Source organism: Phalangium opilio, unplaced genomic scaffold (assembly GCF_054372755.1).
Source record: "Phalangium opilio isolate 3A_F unplaced genomic scaffold, DU_Popi_V2 ptg001662l_1, whole genome shotgun sequence".
Lineage (NCBI taxonomy): Eukaryota > Metazoa > Arthropoda > Arachnida > Opiliones > Phalangiidae > Phalangium > Phalangium opilio.
The window spans coordinates 42471-57397 of record NW_028324260.1 but is presented as its reverse complement, the minus strand read 5'-3'; the positions used below and the strand labels follow the sequence as shown (position 1 = coordinate 57397).

General features: G+C 43.9%; 7 non-coding genes across 7 annotated transcripts; all 7 read left to right on the top strand.

Moving 5' to 3' along the window:
- Positions 1-122, top strand: TRNAL-CAA (transfer RNA leucine (anticodon CAA)). Its single transcript has 2 exons — positions 1-38; positions 77-122. It is a non-coding gene; the product is annotated as a tRNA-Leu (tRNA).
- Positions 123-7943: 7821 nt separating this feature from the next.
- Positions 7944-8065, top strand: TRNAL-CAA (transfer RNA leucine (anticodon CAA)). The gene is made up of 2 exons: positions 7944-7981; positions 8020-8065. It is a non-coding gene; the product is annotated as a tRNA-Leu (tRNA).
- Positions 8066-9257: 1192 nt separating this feature from the next.
- TRNAL-CAA (transfer RNA leucine (anticodon CAA)) lies at positions 9258-9379 on the top strand. Its single transcript has 2 exons — positions 9258-9295; positions 9334-9379. It is a non-coding gene; the product is annotated as a tRNA-Leu (tRNA).
- Positions 9380-11130: 1751 nt separating this feature from the next.
- On the top strand, positions 11131-11252 carry TRNAL-CAA (transfer RNA leucine (anticodon CAA)). Its single transcript has 2 exons — positions 11131-11168; positions 11207-11252. It is a non-coding gene; the product is annotated as a tRNA-Leu (tRNA).
- Positions 11253-12627: 1375 nt separating this feature from the next.
- TRNAL-CAA (transfer RNA leucine (anticodon CAA)) lies at positions 12628-12749 on the top strand. Its single transcript has 2 exons — positions 12628-12665; positions 12704-12749. It is a non-coding gene; the product is annotated as a tRNA-Leu (tRNA).
- Positions 12750-13001: 252 nt separating this feature from the next.
- Positions 13002-13123, top strand: TRNAL-CAA (transfer RNA leucine (anticodon CAA)). Its single transcript has 2 exons — positions 13002-13039; positions 13078-13123. It is a non-coding gene; the product is annotated as a tRNA-Leu (tRNA).
- A 66-nt stretch (positions 13124-13189) lies between these two features.
- TRNAL-CAG (transfer RNA leucine (anticodon CAG)) lies at positions 13190-13311 on the top strand. The gene is made up of 2 exons: positions 13190-13227; positions 13266-13311. It is a non-coding gene; the product is annotated as a tRNA-Leu (tRNA).
- The last annotated feature ends 1616 nt before the right edge of the window (positions 13312-14927 follow it).

Sequence of the window (14927 nt, the reverse complement as noted above, 5' to 3'; positions counted from 1 at the left end):
GTCAGGATGGCCGAGCGGTCTAAGGCGCCAGACTCAAGGGGCTTAGCTTCCTTCGTTCACGATGTAAATCTGTGTATTCTGGTCCTCGTATGAGGGCGTGGGTTCGAATCCCACTTCTGACACGATATTGTTTATGAAAATAACTGGATGAGATGTAATTTTAAAACGTCCAAATTACACAAAACCACGTCAGGATGGCCGAGCGGTCTAAGGCGCGAGACTCAAGGTGCTTAGCTTCCTTCGTTCACGATAAGAATCTGTGTATTCTGGTCCTCGTATGAGGGCGTGGGTTCGAATTCCATTTCTGACACGATATGTTTTATAAAAGTAACTCGAAGAGATGTAATTTTAAACGTCTAAATTACTCAAAACCTCGTCAGGATGGCCGAGCGGTCTTAGGCGCTAGACTCAAGGGGCTTAGCTTCCTTCGTTCACGATATGAATCTGTGTATTCTGGTCCTCGTATGAGGGCGTGGGTTCGAATCAAATTTTGACACGATATGTTTTAAGAAAATAACTGGGTGAGATATAATTTTAAAACGTCCAAATTACATAAAACCACGTCTGGATGGCCGAGCGGTCTAAGGCGCGAGACTCAAGGGGCTTAGCTTCCTTCGTTCACGATGTAAATTTGTGTTTCTGGTCCTCGTATGAGGGCGTGGGTTCGAATCCCACTTCTGACACGATATTGTTTATGAAAATAACTGGATGAGATGTAATTTTAAAACGTCCAAATTACACAAAACCACGTCAGGATGGCCGAGCGGTCTAATGCGCCAGACTCAAGGGGCTTAGCTTCCTTCGTTCACGATGTGAATCTGTGTATTCTGGTCCTCGTATGAGGGCGTGGGTTCGAATCCCACTTCCGACACGATATGTTTTAAGAAAATAACTGGGTGAGATATAACTTTAAAACGTCCAAATTACATAAAACCACGTATGGATGGCCGAGCGGTCTAAGGCGCGAGACTCAAGGGGCTTAGCTTCCTTCGTTCACGATTTGAATCTGTTTATTCTGGTCCTTGTATGAGGGCGAGGGTTCGAATCATATTTTGACACGATATGTTTTAAGAAAATAACTGGATGAGATGTAATTTTAAAACGTCCAAATTAATCAGAACCACGTCAGGATGGCCGAGCGGTCTAAGGCGCCAGACTCAAGGGGCTTAGCATACTTCGTTCACGATGTGAATCTGTGTATTCTGGTCCTCGTATGAGGGCGTGGGTTCGAATTCCACTTCTGACACGATATGTTTTAAGAAAATAACTGGATGAGATGTAATTTTAAAACGTCCAAATTACGCAAAACCACGTCAGGATGGCCGAGCGGTCTAAGGCGCCAGACTCAAGGGGATTAGCTTCCTTCGTTCACGATGTGAATCTGTTTATTCTGGTCCTTGTATGAGGGCGAGGGTTCGAATTCAATTTTGACACGATATGTTTTAAGAAAATAACTGGATGAGATGTAATTTTAAAACGTCCAAATTACACAGAACCACGTCAGGATGGCCGAGCGCTCTAAGGCGCGAGACTCAAGGGGCTTAGCTTCCTTCGTTCACGATGTGAATCTGTGTATTCTGGTCCTCGTATGAGGGCGTGGGTTCGAATTCCACTTCTGACACGATATGTTTTATAAACGTAATTCGAAGAGATGTAATTTTAAACGTCTAAATTACTTAAAACCACGTCTGGATGGCTGAGTGGTCTTAGGCGCTAGACTCAAGGGGCTTAGTTTCCTTCGTTCACGATGTGAATCTGTGTATTCTGGTCCTTGTATGAGGGCGAGGGTTCGAATCAAATTTTGACACGATATGTTTTAAGATAATAACTGGATGAGATGTAATTTTAAACCGTCCGAATTACACAAAACCACGTCAGGATGGCAGAGCGGTCTAAGGCGCCAGACTTAAGGGGATTAGCTTCCTTCGTTCACGATGTGAATCTGTGTATTCTGGTCCTCCTTTGAGGGCGTGGGTTCGAATCCCTCTTCTGACACGATATGTTTTAAGAAAATAACTGGATGAGATGTAATTTTAAAACGTCCAAATTACACAGAACCACGTCAGGATGGCCGAGCGGTCTAAGGCGCCTGACTCAAGGGGCTTAGCTTCCTTCGTTCACGATGTTAATCTGTGTATTCTGGTCCTCGTATGAGGGCGTGGGTTCGAATTCCACTTCTGACACTATATGTTTTAAGAAAATAACTGGGTGAGATATAATTTTAAAACGTCCAAATTACATAAAACCACGTCTGGATGGCCGAGCGGTCTAAGGCGCGAGACTCAAGGGGCTTAGCTTTCTTCGTTCACGAAGTAAATCTGTGTATTCTGGTCCTTGTATGAGGGCGAGGGTTCGAATCCAATTTTGACACGATATGTTTTAAGAAAATAACTGGATGAGATGTAATTTTAAACCGTCCGAATTACACAAAACCACGTCAGGATGGCAGAGCGGTCTAAGGCGCCAGACTTAAGGGGATTAGCTTCCTTCGTTCACGATGTGAATCTGTGTATTCTGGTCCTCCTTTGAGGGCGTGGGTTCGAATCCCTCTTCTGACACGATATGTTTTAAGAAAATAACTGGATGAGATGTAATTTTAAAACGTCCAAATTACACAGAACCACGTCAGGATGGCCGAGCGGTCTAAGGCGCCTGACTCAAGGGGCTTAGCTTCCTTCGTTCACGATGTTAATCTGTGTATTCTGGTCCTCGTATGAGGGCGTGGGTTCGAATTCCACTTCTGACACTATATGTTTTAAGAAAATAACTGGGTGAGATATAATTTTAAAACGTCCAAATTACATAAAACCACGTCTGGATGGCCGAGCGGTCTAAGGCGCGAGACTCAAGGGGCTTAGCTTTCTTCGTTCACGAAGTAAATCTGTGTATTCTGGTCCTCGTATGAGGGCGTGGGTTCGAATCCCACTTCTGAAACGATATTGTTTATGAAAATAACTGGATGAGATGTAATTTTAAAAACGTCCAAATTACACAAAACCACGTCAGGATGGCCGAGCGGTCTAATGCGCCAGACTCAAGGGGCTTAGCTTCCTTCGTTCACGATGTGAATCTGTGTATTCTGGTCCTCCGTATGAGGGCGTGGGTTCGAATCCCACTTCTGACACGATATGTTTTATAAAAATAACTCGAAGAGATGTAATTTTAAACGTCTAAATTACTTAAAACCACGTCTGGATGGCCGAGCCGTCTTAGGCGCTAGACTCAAGAGGCTTAGTTTCCTTAATCACGATGTGAATCTGTGTATTCTGGTCCTTGTATGAGGGCGAGGGTTCGAATCCAATTTTGACACGATGTTTTAAGAAAATAACTGGATGAGATGTAATTTTAAAACGTCCGAATTACACAAAACCACGTCAGGATGCCCGAGCGGTCTAAGACGCCAGACTCAAGGGGTTTAGCTTCCTTCTTTCACGATGTGAATCTGTGTGGCCGATCGGTCTTAGACGCTAGACTCAAGGGGCTTAGCTTCCTTCGTTCACGATGTGAATCATTGTTTTCTGGTCCTCGTATGAGGGCGTGGGTTCGAATCCCACTTCTGACACGATATGTTTTAAGAAAATAACTGGGTTAAATATAATTTTAAAACGTCCAAATTACACAAAACCACGTCAGGATGGCCGAGCGGTCTAGGGCGCCAGACTCAAGGGGATTAGCTTCCATCATTCACGATGTGAATCTGTGTATTTTGGTCCTCCTTTGAGGGCGTGGGTTCGAATCCCTCTTCTGACAAGATATGTTTTAAGAAAATAACTGGATGAGATGTAATTTTAAAACGTCCAAATTACACAGAACCACGTCAGGATGGCCGAGCGGTCTTAGGCGCTAGACTCAAGGGGCTTAGCTTCCTTCGTTCACGATATGAATCTGTGTATTCTGGTCCTCGTATGAGGGCGTGGGTTCGAATCAAATTTTGACACGATATGTTTTAAGAAAATAACTGGGTGAGATATAATTTTAAAACGTCCAAATTACATAAAACCACGTCAGGATGGCCGAGCGGTCTAAGGCGCGAGACTCAAGGGGCTTAGCTTCCTTCGTTCACGATATGAATCTGTGTATTCTGGTCCTCGTATGAGGGCGTGGGTTCGAATTCCACTTCTGACACGATATGTTTTATAAAAGTAACTCGAAGAGATGTAATTTTAAACGTCTAAATTACTTAAAACCACGTCAGGATGGCCGAGCGGTCTTAGGCGCTAGACTCAAGGGGCTTAGCTTCCTTCGTTCACGATGTGAATCTGTGTATTCTGGTCCTCGTATGAGGGCGTGGGTTCGAATTTTACTTCTGACACGATATGTTTTAAGAAAATAACTGGGTGAGATATAATTTTAAAACGTCCAAATTACATAAAACCACGTCTGGATGGCCGAGCGGTCTAAGGCGCGAGACTCAAGGGGCTTAGTTTCCTTAATCACGATGTGAATCTGTGTATTCTGGTCCTCCTTTGAGGGCGTGGGTTCGAATCCCTCTTCTGACACGATATGTTTTAAGAAAATAACTGGATGAGATGTAATTTTAAAACGTCCAAATTAAACAGAACCACGTCAGGATGGCCGAGCGGTCTTAGACGCTAGACTCAAGGGGCTTAGCTTCCTTCGTTCACGATGTGAATCATTGTATTCTGGTCCTCGTATGAGGGCGTGGGTTCGAATCCCACTTCTGACACGATATGTTTTAAGAAAATAACTGGGTGAGATATAATTTTAAAACGTCCAAATTACACAAAACCACGTCAGGATGGCCGAGCGGTCTAGGGCGCCAGACTCAAGGGGATTAGCTTCCTTCATTCACGATGTGAATCTGTGTATTTTGGTCCTCCTTTGAGGGCGTGGGTTCGAATCCCTCTTCTGACAAGATATGTTTTAAGAAAATAACTGGATGAGATGTAATTATAAAACGTCCAAATTACACAGAACCACGTCAGGATGGCCGAGCGGTCTAAGAAGCGAGACTCAAGGGGCCTAGCTTCCTTCGTTCACGATGTGAATCTGTGTATTCTGGTCCTTGTATGAGGGCGAGGGTTCGAATCATATTTTGACACGATATGTTTTAAGAAAATAACTGGATGAGATGTAATTTTAAAACGTCCAAATTACACAAAAAAACGTCAGGATGGGCGAGCGGTCTAAGGCGCGAGACTCAAGGGGCTTAGCTTCCTTCGTTCACGATATGAATCTGTGTATTCTGGTCCTCGTATGAGGGCGTGGGTTCGAATTTCACTTCTGACACGATATGTTTTAAGAAAATAACTGGATGAGATGTAATTTTAAAACGTCCAAATTACACAAAACCACGTCAGGATGGCCGAGCGGTCTAAGGCGCGAGACTCAAGGGGCCTAGCTTCCTTCGTTCAAGATGTAAATCTGTGTATTCTGGTCCTCGTATGAGGGCGTGGGTTCGAATCCCACTTCTGACACGATATTGTTTATGAAAATAACTGGATGAGATGTAATTTTAAAACGTCCAAGTTACACAAAACCACGTCAGGATGGCCGAGCGGTCTAATGAGCCAGACTCAAGGGGCTTAGCTTCCTTTGTTCACGATGTGAATCTGTGTATTCTGGTCCTCGTATGAGGGCGTGGGTTCGAATCCCACTTCTGACACGATATGTTTTAAGAAAATAACTGGGTGAGATATAATTTTAAAACGTCCAAATTACATAAAATTACGTCTGGATGGCCTAGCGGTCTAAGGCGCGAGACCCAAGGGGCTTAGCTTCCTTCGTTCACGATGTAAATCTGTGTATTCTGGTCCTCGTATGAGGGCGTGGGTTCGAATCCCACTTCTGACACGATATTGTTTATGAAAATAACTGGATGAGATGTAATTTTAAACGTCTAAATTACTTAAAACCACGTCAGGATGGCCGAGCGGTCTTAGGCGCTAGACTCAAGGGGCTTAGCTTCCTTCGTTCACGATATGAATCTGTGTATTCTGGTCCTCGTATGAGGGCGTGGGTTCGAATCAAATTTTGACACGATATGTTTTAAGAAAATAACTGGGTGAGATATAATTTTAAAACGTCCAAATTACATAAAACCACGTCTGGATGGCCGAGCGGTCTAAGGCGCGAGACTCAAGGGGCTTAGCTTCCTTCGTTCACGATGTAAATCTGTGTTTCTGGTCCTCGTATGAGGGCGTGGGTTCGAATCCCACTTCTGACACGATATTGTTTATGAAAATAACTGGATGAGATGTAATTTTAAAACGTCCAAATTACACAAAACCACGTCAGGATGGCCGAGCGGTCTAATGCGCCAGACTCAAGGGGCTTAGCTTCCTTCGTTCACGATGTAAATCTGTGTAATCTGGTCCTCGTATGAGGGCGTGGGTTCGAATTTCACTTCTGACACGATATGTTTTAAGAAAATAACTGGATGAGATGTAATTTTAAAACGTCCAAATTACACAAAACCACGTCAGGATGGCCGAGCGGTCTAAGGCGCGAGACTCAAGGGGCCTAGCTTCCTTCGTTCAAGATGTAAATCTGTGTATTCTGGTCCTCGTATGAGGGCGTGGGTTCGAATCCCACTTCTGACACGATATTGTTTATGAAAATAACTGGATGAGATGTAATTTTAAAACGTCCAAGTTACACAAAACCACGTCAGGATGGCCGAGCGGTCTAATGAGCCAGACTCAAGGGGCTTAGCTTCCTTTGTTCACGATGTGAATCTGTGTATTCTGGTCCTCGTATGAGGGCGTGGGTTCGAATCCCACTTCTGACACGATATGTTTTAAGAAAATAACTGGGTGAGATATAATTTTAAAACGTCCAAATTACATAAAACCACGTCTGGATGGCCGAGCGGTCTAAGGCGCGAGACTCAAGGGGCTTAGCTTCCTTCGTTCACGATGTAAATTTGTGTTTCTGGTCCTCGTATGAGGGCGTGGGTTCGAATCCCACTTCTGACACGATATTGTTTATGAAAATAACTGGATGAGATGTAATTTTAAAACGTCCAAATTACACAAAACCACGTCAGGATGGCCGAGCGGTCTAATGCGCCAGACTCAAGGGGCTTAGCTTCCTTCGTTCACGATGTGAATCTGTGTATTCTGGTCCTCGTATGAGGGCGTGGGTTCGAATCCCACTTCCGACACGATATGTTTTAAGAAAATAACTGGGTGAGATATAACTTTAAAACGTCCAAATTACATAAAACCACGTATAGATGGCCGAGCGGTCTAAGGCGCGAGACTCAAGGGGCTTAGCTTCCTTCGTTCACGATGTAAATCTGTGTATTCTGGTCCTCGTATGAGGGCGTGGGTTCGAATCCCACTTCTGACAAGATATTGTTTATGAAAATAACTGGATGAGATGTAATTTTAAAACGTCCAAATTACACAAAACCACGTCAGGATGGCCGAGCGGTCTAAGGCGCGAGACTCAAGGGGCTTAGCTTCCTTCGTTCACGATTTGAATCTGTTTATTCTGGTCCTTGTATGAGGGCGAGGGTTCGAATCATATTTTGACACGATATGTTTTAAGAAAATAACTGGATGAGATGTAATTTTAAAACGTCCAAATTAATCAGAACCACGTCAGGATGGCCGAGCGGTCTAAGGCGCCGGACTCAAGGGGCTTAGCATACTTCGTTCACGATGTGAATCTGTGTATTCTGGTCCTCGTATGAGGGTGTGGGTTCGAATTCCACTTCTGACACGATATGTTTTAAGAAAATAACTGGATGAGATGTAATTTTAAAACGTCCAAATTACGCAAAACCACGTCAGGATGGCCGAGCGGTCTAAGGCGCCAGACTCAAGGGGCTTAGCATACTTCGTTCACGATGTGAATCTGTGTATTCTGGTCCTCGTATGAGGGTGTGGGTTCGAATTCCACTTCTGACACGATATGTTTTAAGAAAATAACTGGATGAGATGTAATTTTAAAACGTCCAAATTACGCAAAACCACGTCAGGATGGCCGAGCGGTCTAAGGCGCCAGACTCAAGGGGCTTAGCTTCCTTCGTTCACGATGTGAATCTGTGTATTCTGGTCCTCGTATGAGGGCGTGGGTTCGAATCCCACTTCCGACACGATATGTTTTAAGAAAATAACTGGGTGAGATATAACTTTAAAACGTCCAAATTACATAAAACCACGTATAGATGGCCGAGCGGTCTAAGGCGCGAGACTCAAGGGGCTTAGCTTCCTTCGTTCACGATGTAAATCTGTGTATTCTGGTCCTCGTATGAGGGCGTGGGTTCGAATCCCACTTCTGACAAGATATTGTTTATGAAAATAACTGGATGAGATGTAATTTTAAAACGTCCAAATTACACAAAACCACGTCAGGATGGCCGAGCGGTCTAAGGCGCGAGACTCAAGGGGCTTAGCTTCCTTCGTTCACGATTTGAATCTGTTTATTCTGGTCCTTGTATGAGGGCGAGGGTTCGAATCATATTTTGACACGATATGTTTTAAGAAAATAACTGGATGAGATGTAATTTTAAAACGTCCAAATTAATCAGAACCACGTCAGGATGGCCGAGCGGTCTAAGGCGCCGGACTCAAGGGGCTTAGCATACTTCGTTCACGATGTGAATCTGTGTATTCTGGTCCTCGTATGAGGGTGTGGGTTCGAATTCCACTTCTGACACGATATGTTTTAAGAAAATAACTGGATGAGATGTAATTTTAAAACGTCCAAATTACGCAAAACCACGTCAGGATGGCCGAGCGGTCTAAGGCGCCAGACTCAAGGGGCTTAGCATACTTCGTTCACGATGTGAATCTGTGTATTCTGGTCCTCGTATGAGGGTGTGGGTTCGAATTCCACTTCTGACACGATATGTTTTAAGAAAATAACTGGATGAGATGTAATTTTAAAACGTCCAAATTACGCAAAACCACGTCAGGATGGCCGAGCGGTCTAAGGCGCCAGACTCAAGGGGATTAGCTTCCTTCGTTCACGATGTGAATCTGTTTATTCTGGTCCTTGTATGAGGGCGAGGGTTCGAATTCAATTTTGACACGATATGTTTTAAGAAAATAACTGGATGAGATGTAATTTTAAAACGTCCAAATTACACAGAACCACGTCAGGATGGCCGAGCGGTCTAAGGCGCGAGACTCAAGGGGCTTAGCATACTTCGTTCACGATGTGAATCTGTGTATTCTGGTCCTCGTATGAGGGCGTGGGTTCGAATTCCACTTCTGACACGATATGTTTTAAGAAAATAACTGGATGAGATGTAATTTTAAAACGTCCAAATTACGCAAAACCACGTCAGGATGGCCGAGCGGTCTAAGGCGCCAGACTCAAGGGGCTTAGCTTCCTTCGTTCACGATGTAAATCTGTGTATTCTGGTCCTCGTATGAGGGCGTGGGTTCGAATCCCACTTCTGACACGATATTGTTTATGAAAATAACTGGATGAGATGTAATTTTAAAACGTCCAAATTACACAAAACCACGTCAGGATGGCCGAGCGGTCTAAGGCGCGAGACTCAAGGTGCTTAGCTTCCTTCGTTCACGATAAGAATCTGTGTATTCTGGTCCTCGTATGAGGGCGTGGGTTCGAATTCCATTTCTGACACGATATGTTTTATAAAAGTAACTCGAAGAGATGTAATTTTAAACGTCTAAATTACTCAAAACCTCGTCAGGATGGCCGAGCGGTCTTAGGCGCTAGACTCAAGGGGCTTAGCTTCCTTCGTTCACGATATGAATCTGTGTATTCTGGTCCTCGTATGAGGGCGTGGGTTCGAATCAAATTTTGACACGATATGTTTTAAGAAAATAACTGGGTGAGATATAATTTTAAAACGTCCAAATTACATAAAACCACGTCTGGATGGCCGAGCGGTCTAAGGCGCGAGACTCAAGGGGCTTAGCTTCCTTCGTTCACGATGTAAATTTGTGTTTCTGGTCCTCGTATGAGGGCGTGGGTTCGAATCCCACTTCTGACACGATATTGTTTATGAAAATAACTGGATGAGATGTAATTTTAAAACGTCCAAATTACACAAAACCACGTCAGGATGGCCGAGCGGTCTAATGCGCCAGACTCAAGGGGCTTAGCTTCCTTCGTTCACGATGTGAATCTGTGTATTCTGGTCCTCGTATGAGGGCGTGGGTTCGAATCCCACTTCCGACACGATATGTTTTAAGAAAATAACTGGGTGAGATATAACTTTAAAACGTCCAAATTACATAAAACCACGTATGGATGGCCGAGCGGTCTAAGGCGCGAGACTCAAGGGGCTTAGCTTCCTTCGTTCACGATTTGAATCTGTTTATTCTGGTCCTTGTATGAGGGCGAGGGTTCGAATCATATTTTGACACGATATGTTTTAAGAAAATAACTGGATGAGATGTAATTTTAAAACGTCCAAATTAATCAGAACCACGTCAGGATGGCCGAGCGGTCTAAGGCGCCAGACTCAAGGGGCTTAGCATACTTCGTTCACGATGTGAATCTGTGTATTCTGGTCCTCGTATGAGGGCGTGGGTTCGAATTCCACTTCTGACACGATATGTTTTAAGAAAATAACTGGATGAGATGTAATTTTAAAACGTCCAAATTACGCAAAACCACGTCAGGATGGCCGAGCGGTCTAAGGCGCCAGACTCAAGGGGATTAGCTTCCTTCGTTCACGATGTGAATCTGTTTATTCTGGTCCTTGTATGAGGGCGAGGGTTCGAATTCAATTTTGACACGATATGTTTTAAGAAAATAACTGGATGAGATGTAATTTTAAAACGTCCAAATTACACAGAACCACGTCAGGATGGCCGAGCGCTCTAAGGCGCGAGACTCAAGGGGCTTAGCTTCCTTCGTTCACGATGTGAATCTGTGTATTCTGGTCCTCGTATGAGGGCGTGGGTTCGAATTCCACTTCTGACACGATATGTTTTATAAACGTAATTCGAAGAGATGTAATTTTAAACGTCTAAATTACTTAAAACCACGTCTGGATGGCTGAGTGGTCTTAGGCGCTAGACTCAAGGGGCTTAGTTTCCTTCGTTCACGATGTGAATCTGTGTATTCTGGTCCTTGTATGAGGGCGAGGGTTCGAATCAAATTTTGACACGATATGTTTTAAGATAATAACTGGGTGAGATGTAATTTTAAAACGTCCGAATTACACAAAACCACGTCAGGATGGCCGAGCGGTCTAAGGTGCCAGACTCAAGGGGCTTATCTTCCTTTGTTCACGATGTGAATCTGTGTATTCTGGTCCTCGTATGAGGGCGTGGGTTCGAATCCCACTTCTGACACGATTTGTTTTAAGAAAATAACTGGATGAGATATAATTTTAAAACGTCCAAATTACATAAAACCACGTCTGGATGGCCGAGCGGTCTAATGCGCCAGACTCAAGGGGCTTAGCTTCCTTCGTTCACGATATGAATCTGTGTATTCTGGTCCTTGTATGAGGGCGTGGGTTCGAATCCCACTTCTGACACGATTTGTTTTAAGAAAATAACTGGATGAGATATAATTTTAAAACGTCCAAATTACATAAAACCACGTCAGGATGGCCGAGCGGTCTAATGCGCCAGACTCAAGGGGCTTAGCTTCCTTCGTTCACGATGTGAATCTGTGTATTCTGGTCCTCGTATGAGGGCGTGGGTTCGAGTCAAATTTTGACACGATATGTTTTAAGAAAATAACTGGGTGAGATATAATTTTAAAACGTCCAAATTACATAAAACGACGTCTGGATGGCCGAGCGGTCTAAGGCGCGAGACTCAAGAGGCTTAGCTTCCTTGGTTCACGATGTAAATCTGTGTATTCTGGTCCTTGTATGAGGGCGTGGGTTCGAATCCCACTTCTGACACGATATTGTTTATGAAAATAACTGGATGAGATGTAATTTTAAAACGTCCAAATTACACAAAACCACGTCAGGATGGCCGAGCGGTCTAAGGCGCGAGACTCAAGGGGCTTAGCTTCCTTCGTTCACGATATGAATCTGTGTATTCTGGTCCTCGTATGAGGGCGTGGGTTCGAATCCCACTTCTGACACGATATGTTTTATAAAAATAACTAAAAGAGATGTAATTTTAACGTCTAAATTACTTAAAAGCACGTCAGGATGGCCGAGCGGTCTAAGGCGCCAGACTCAAGGGGCTTAGCTTCCTTCGTTCACGATTTGAATCTGTTTATTCTGGTCCTTGTATGAGGGCGAGGGTTGAATCATATTTTGACACGATATGTTTTAAGAAAATAACTGGATGAGATGTAATTTTAAAACGTCCAAATTAATCAGAACCACGTCAGGATGGCCGAGCGGTCTAAGGCGCCAGACTCAAGGGGCTTAGCTTCCTTCGTTCACGATGTGAATCTGTGCATTCTGGTCCTCGTATGAGGGCGTGGGTTCGAATCCCTCTTCTGACACGAAATGTTTTATAAAAATAACTCGAAGAGATGTAAATTTAAACGTCTAAATTACTTAAAACCACGTCTGGATGGCCGAGCCGTCTTAGGCGCTAGACTCAAGGGGCTTAGTTTCCTTCGTTCACGATGTGAATCTGTGTATTCTGGTCCTTGTATGAGGGCGAGGGTTCGAATCAAATTTTGACACGATATGTTTTAAGATAATAACTGGATGAGATGTAATTTTAAAACGTCCGAAATACACAAAACCACGTCAGGATGGCCGAGCGGTCTAAGGTGCCAGACTCAAGGGGCTTAGCTTCCTTTGTTCACGATGTGAATCTGTGTATTCTGGTCCTCGTATGAGGGCGTGGGTTCGAATCCCACTTCTGACACGATTTGTTTTAAGAAAATAACTGGATGAGATATAATTTTAAAACGTCCAAATTACATAAAACCACGTCTGGATGGCCGAGGGTTTAATGCGCCAGACTCAAGGGGCTTAGCTTCCTTCGTTCACGATATGAATCTGTGTATTCTGGTCCTTGTATGAGGGCGTGGGTTCGAATCAAATTTTGACACGATATGTTTTAAGAAAATAACTGGGTGAGATATAATTTTAAAACGTCCGAAATACACAAAACCACGTCAGGATGGCCGAGCGGTCTAAGGTGCCAGACTCAAGGGGCTTAGCTTCCTTTGTTCACGATGTAAATCTGTGTATTCTGGTCCTCGTATGAGGGCGTGGGTTCGAATCCCACTTCTGACACGATATTGTTTATGAAAATAACTGGATGAGATGTAATTTTAAATCGTCCAAATTACACAAAACCACGTCAGGATGGCCGAGCGGTCTAAGGCGCGAGACTCAGGGGGCTTAGCTTCCTTCGTTCACGATGTAAATCTGTGTATTCTGGTCCTCGTATGAGGGCGTGGGTTCGAATCCCACTTCTGACACGATATTGTTTATGAAAATAACTGGATGAGATGTAATTTTAAATCGTCCAAATTACACAAAACCACGTCAGGATGGCCGAGCGGTCTAAGGCGCGAGACTCAAGGGGCTTAGATTCCTTCGTTCACGATGTAAATCTGTGTATTCTGGTCCTCGTATGAGGGCGTGGGTTCGAATTCCACTTCTGACACGATATGTTTTAAGAAAATAACTGGATGAGATGTAATTTTAAAACGTCCAAATCACACAAAACCACGTCAGGATGGCCGAGCGGTCTAAGGCGCCAGACTCAAGGGGATTAGCTTCCTTCGTTCACGATGTGAATCTGTTTATTCTGGTCCTTGTATGAGGGCGAGGGTTCGAATTCAATTTTGACACGATATGTTTTAAGAAAATAACTGGATGAGATGTAATTTTAAAACGTCCAAATTACACAGAACCACGTCAGGATGGCCGAGCGGTCTAAGGCGCGAGACTCAAGGGGCTTAGCTTCCTTCGTTCACGATGTGAATCTGTGTATTCTGGTCCTTGTATGAGGGCGAGGGTTCGAATCAAATTTTGACACGATATGTTTTAAGATAATAACTGGATGAGATGTAATTTTAAAACGTCCAAATTACACAGAACCACGTCAGGATGGCCGAGCGGTCTAAGGCGCGAGACTCAAGGGGCTTAGCTTCCTTAGTTCACGATGTGAATCTGTGTATTCTGGTCCTCGTATGAGGGCGTGGGTTCGAATCCCACTTCTGACACGATTTGTTTTAAGAAAATAACTGGATGAGATATAATTTTAAAACGTCCAAATTACATAAAACCACGTCTGGATGGCCGAGCGGTCTAATGCGCCAGACTCAAGGGGCTTAGCTTCCTTCGTTCACGGTATGAATCTGTGTATTCTGGTCCTTGTATGAGGGCGTGGGTTCGAATCCCACTTCTGACACGATTTGTTTTAAGAAAATAACTGGATGAGATATAATTTTAAAACGTCCAAATTACATAAAACCACGTCAGGATGGCCGAGCGGTCTAATGCGCCAGACTCAAGGGGCTTAGCTTCCTTCGTTCACGGTATGAATCTGTGTATTCTGGTCCTTGTATGAGGGCGTGGGTTCGAATCCCACTTCTGACACGATTTGTTTTAAGAAAATAACTGGATGAGATATAATTTTAAAACGTCCAAATTACATAAAACCACGTCTGGATGGCCGAGCGGTCTAAGGCGCGAGGCTCAAGGGGCTTAGCTTCCTTCGTTCACAATGTAAATCTGTGTATTCTGGTCCTCGTATGAGCGCGTGGGTTCGAATCCCACTTCTGACACGATATTGTTTATGAAAATAACTGGATGAGATGTAATTTTAAAACGTCCAAATTACACAAAACCACGTCAGGATGGCCGAGCGATCTAATGCGCCAGACTCAAGGGGCTTAGCTTCCTTCGTTCACGATGTGAATCTGTGTATTCTGGTCCTCGAATGAGGGCGTGGGTTCGAATCCCACTTCCGACAAGATATGTTTTAAAAAAGTAACTCGAAGAGATGTAATTTTAAACGTCTAAATTACTTAAAACCACGTCAGGATGGCCGAGCGGTCTTAGGCACTAGACTCAAGGGGCTTAGCTT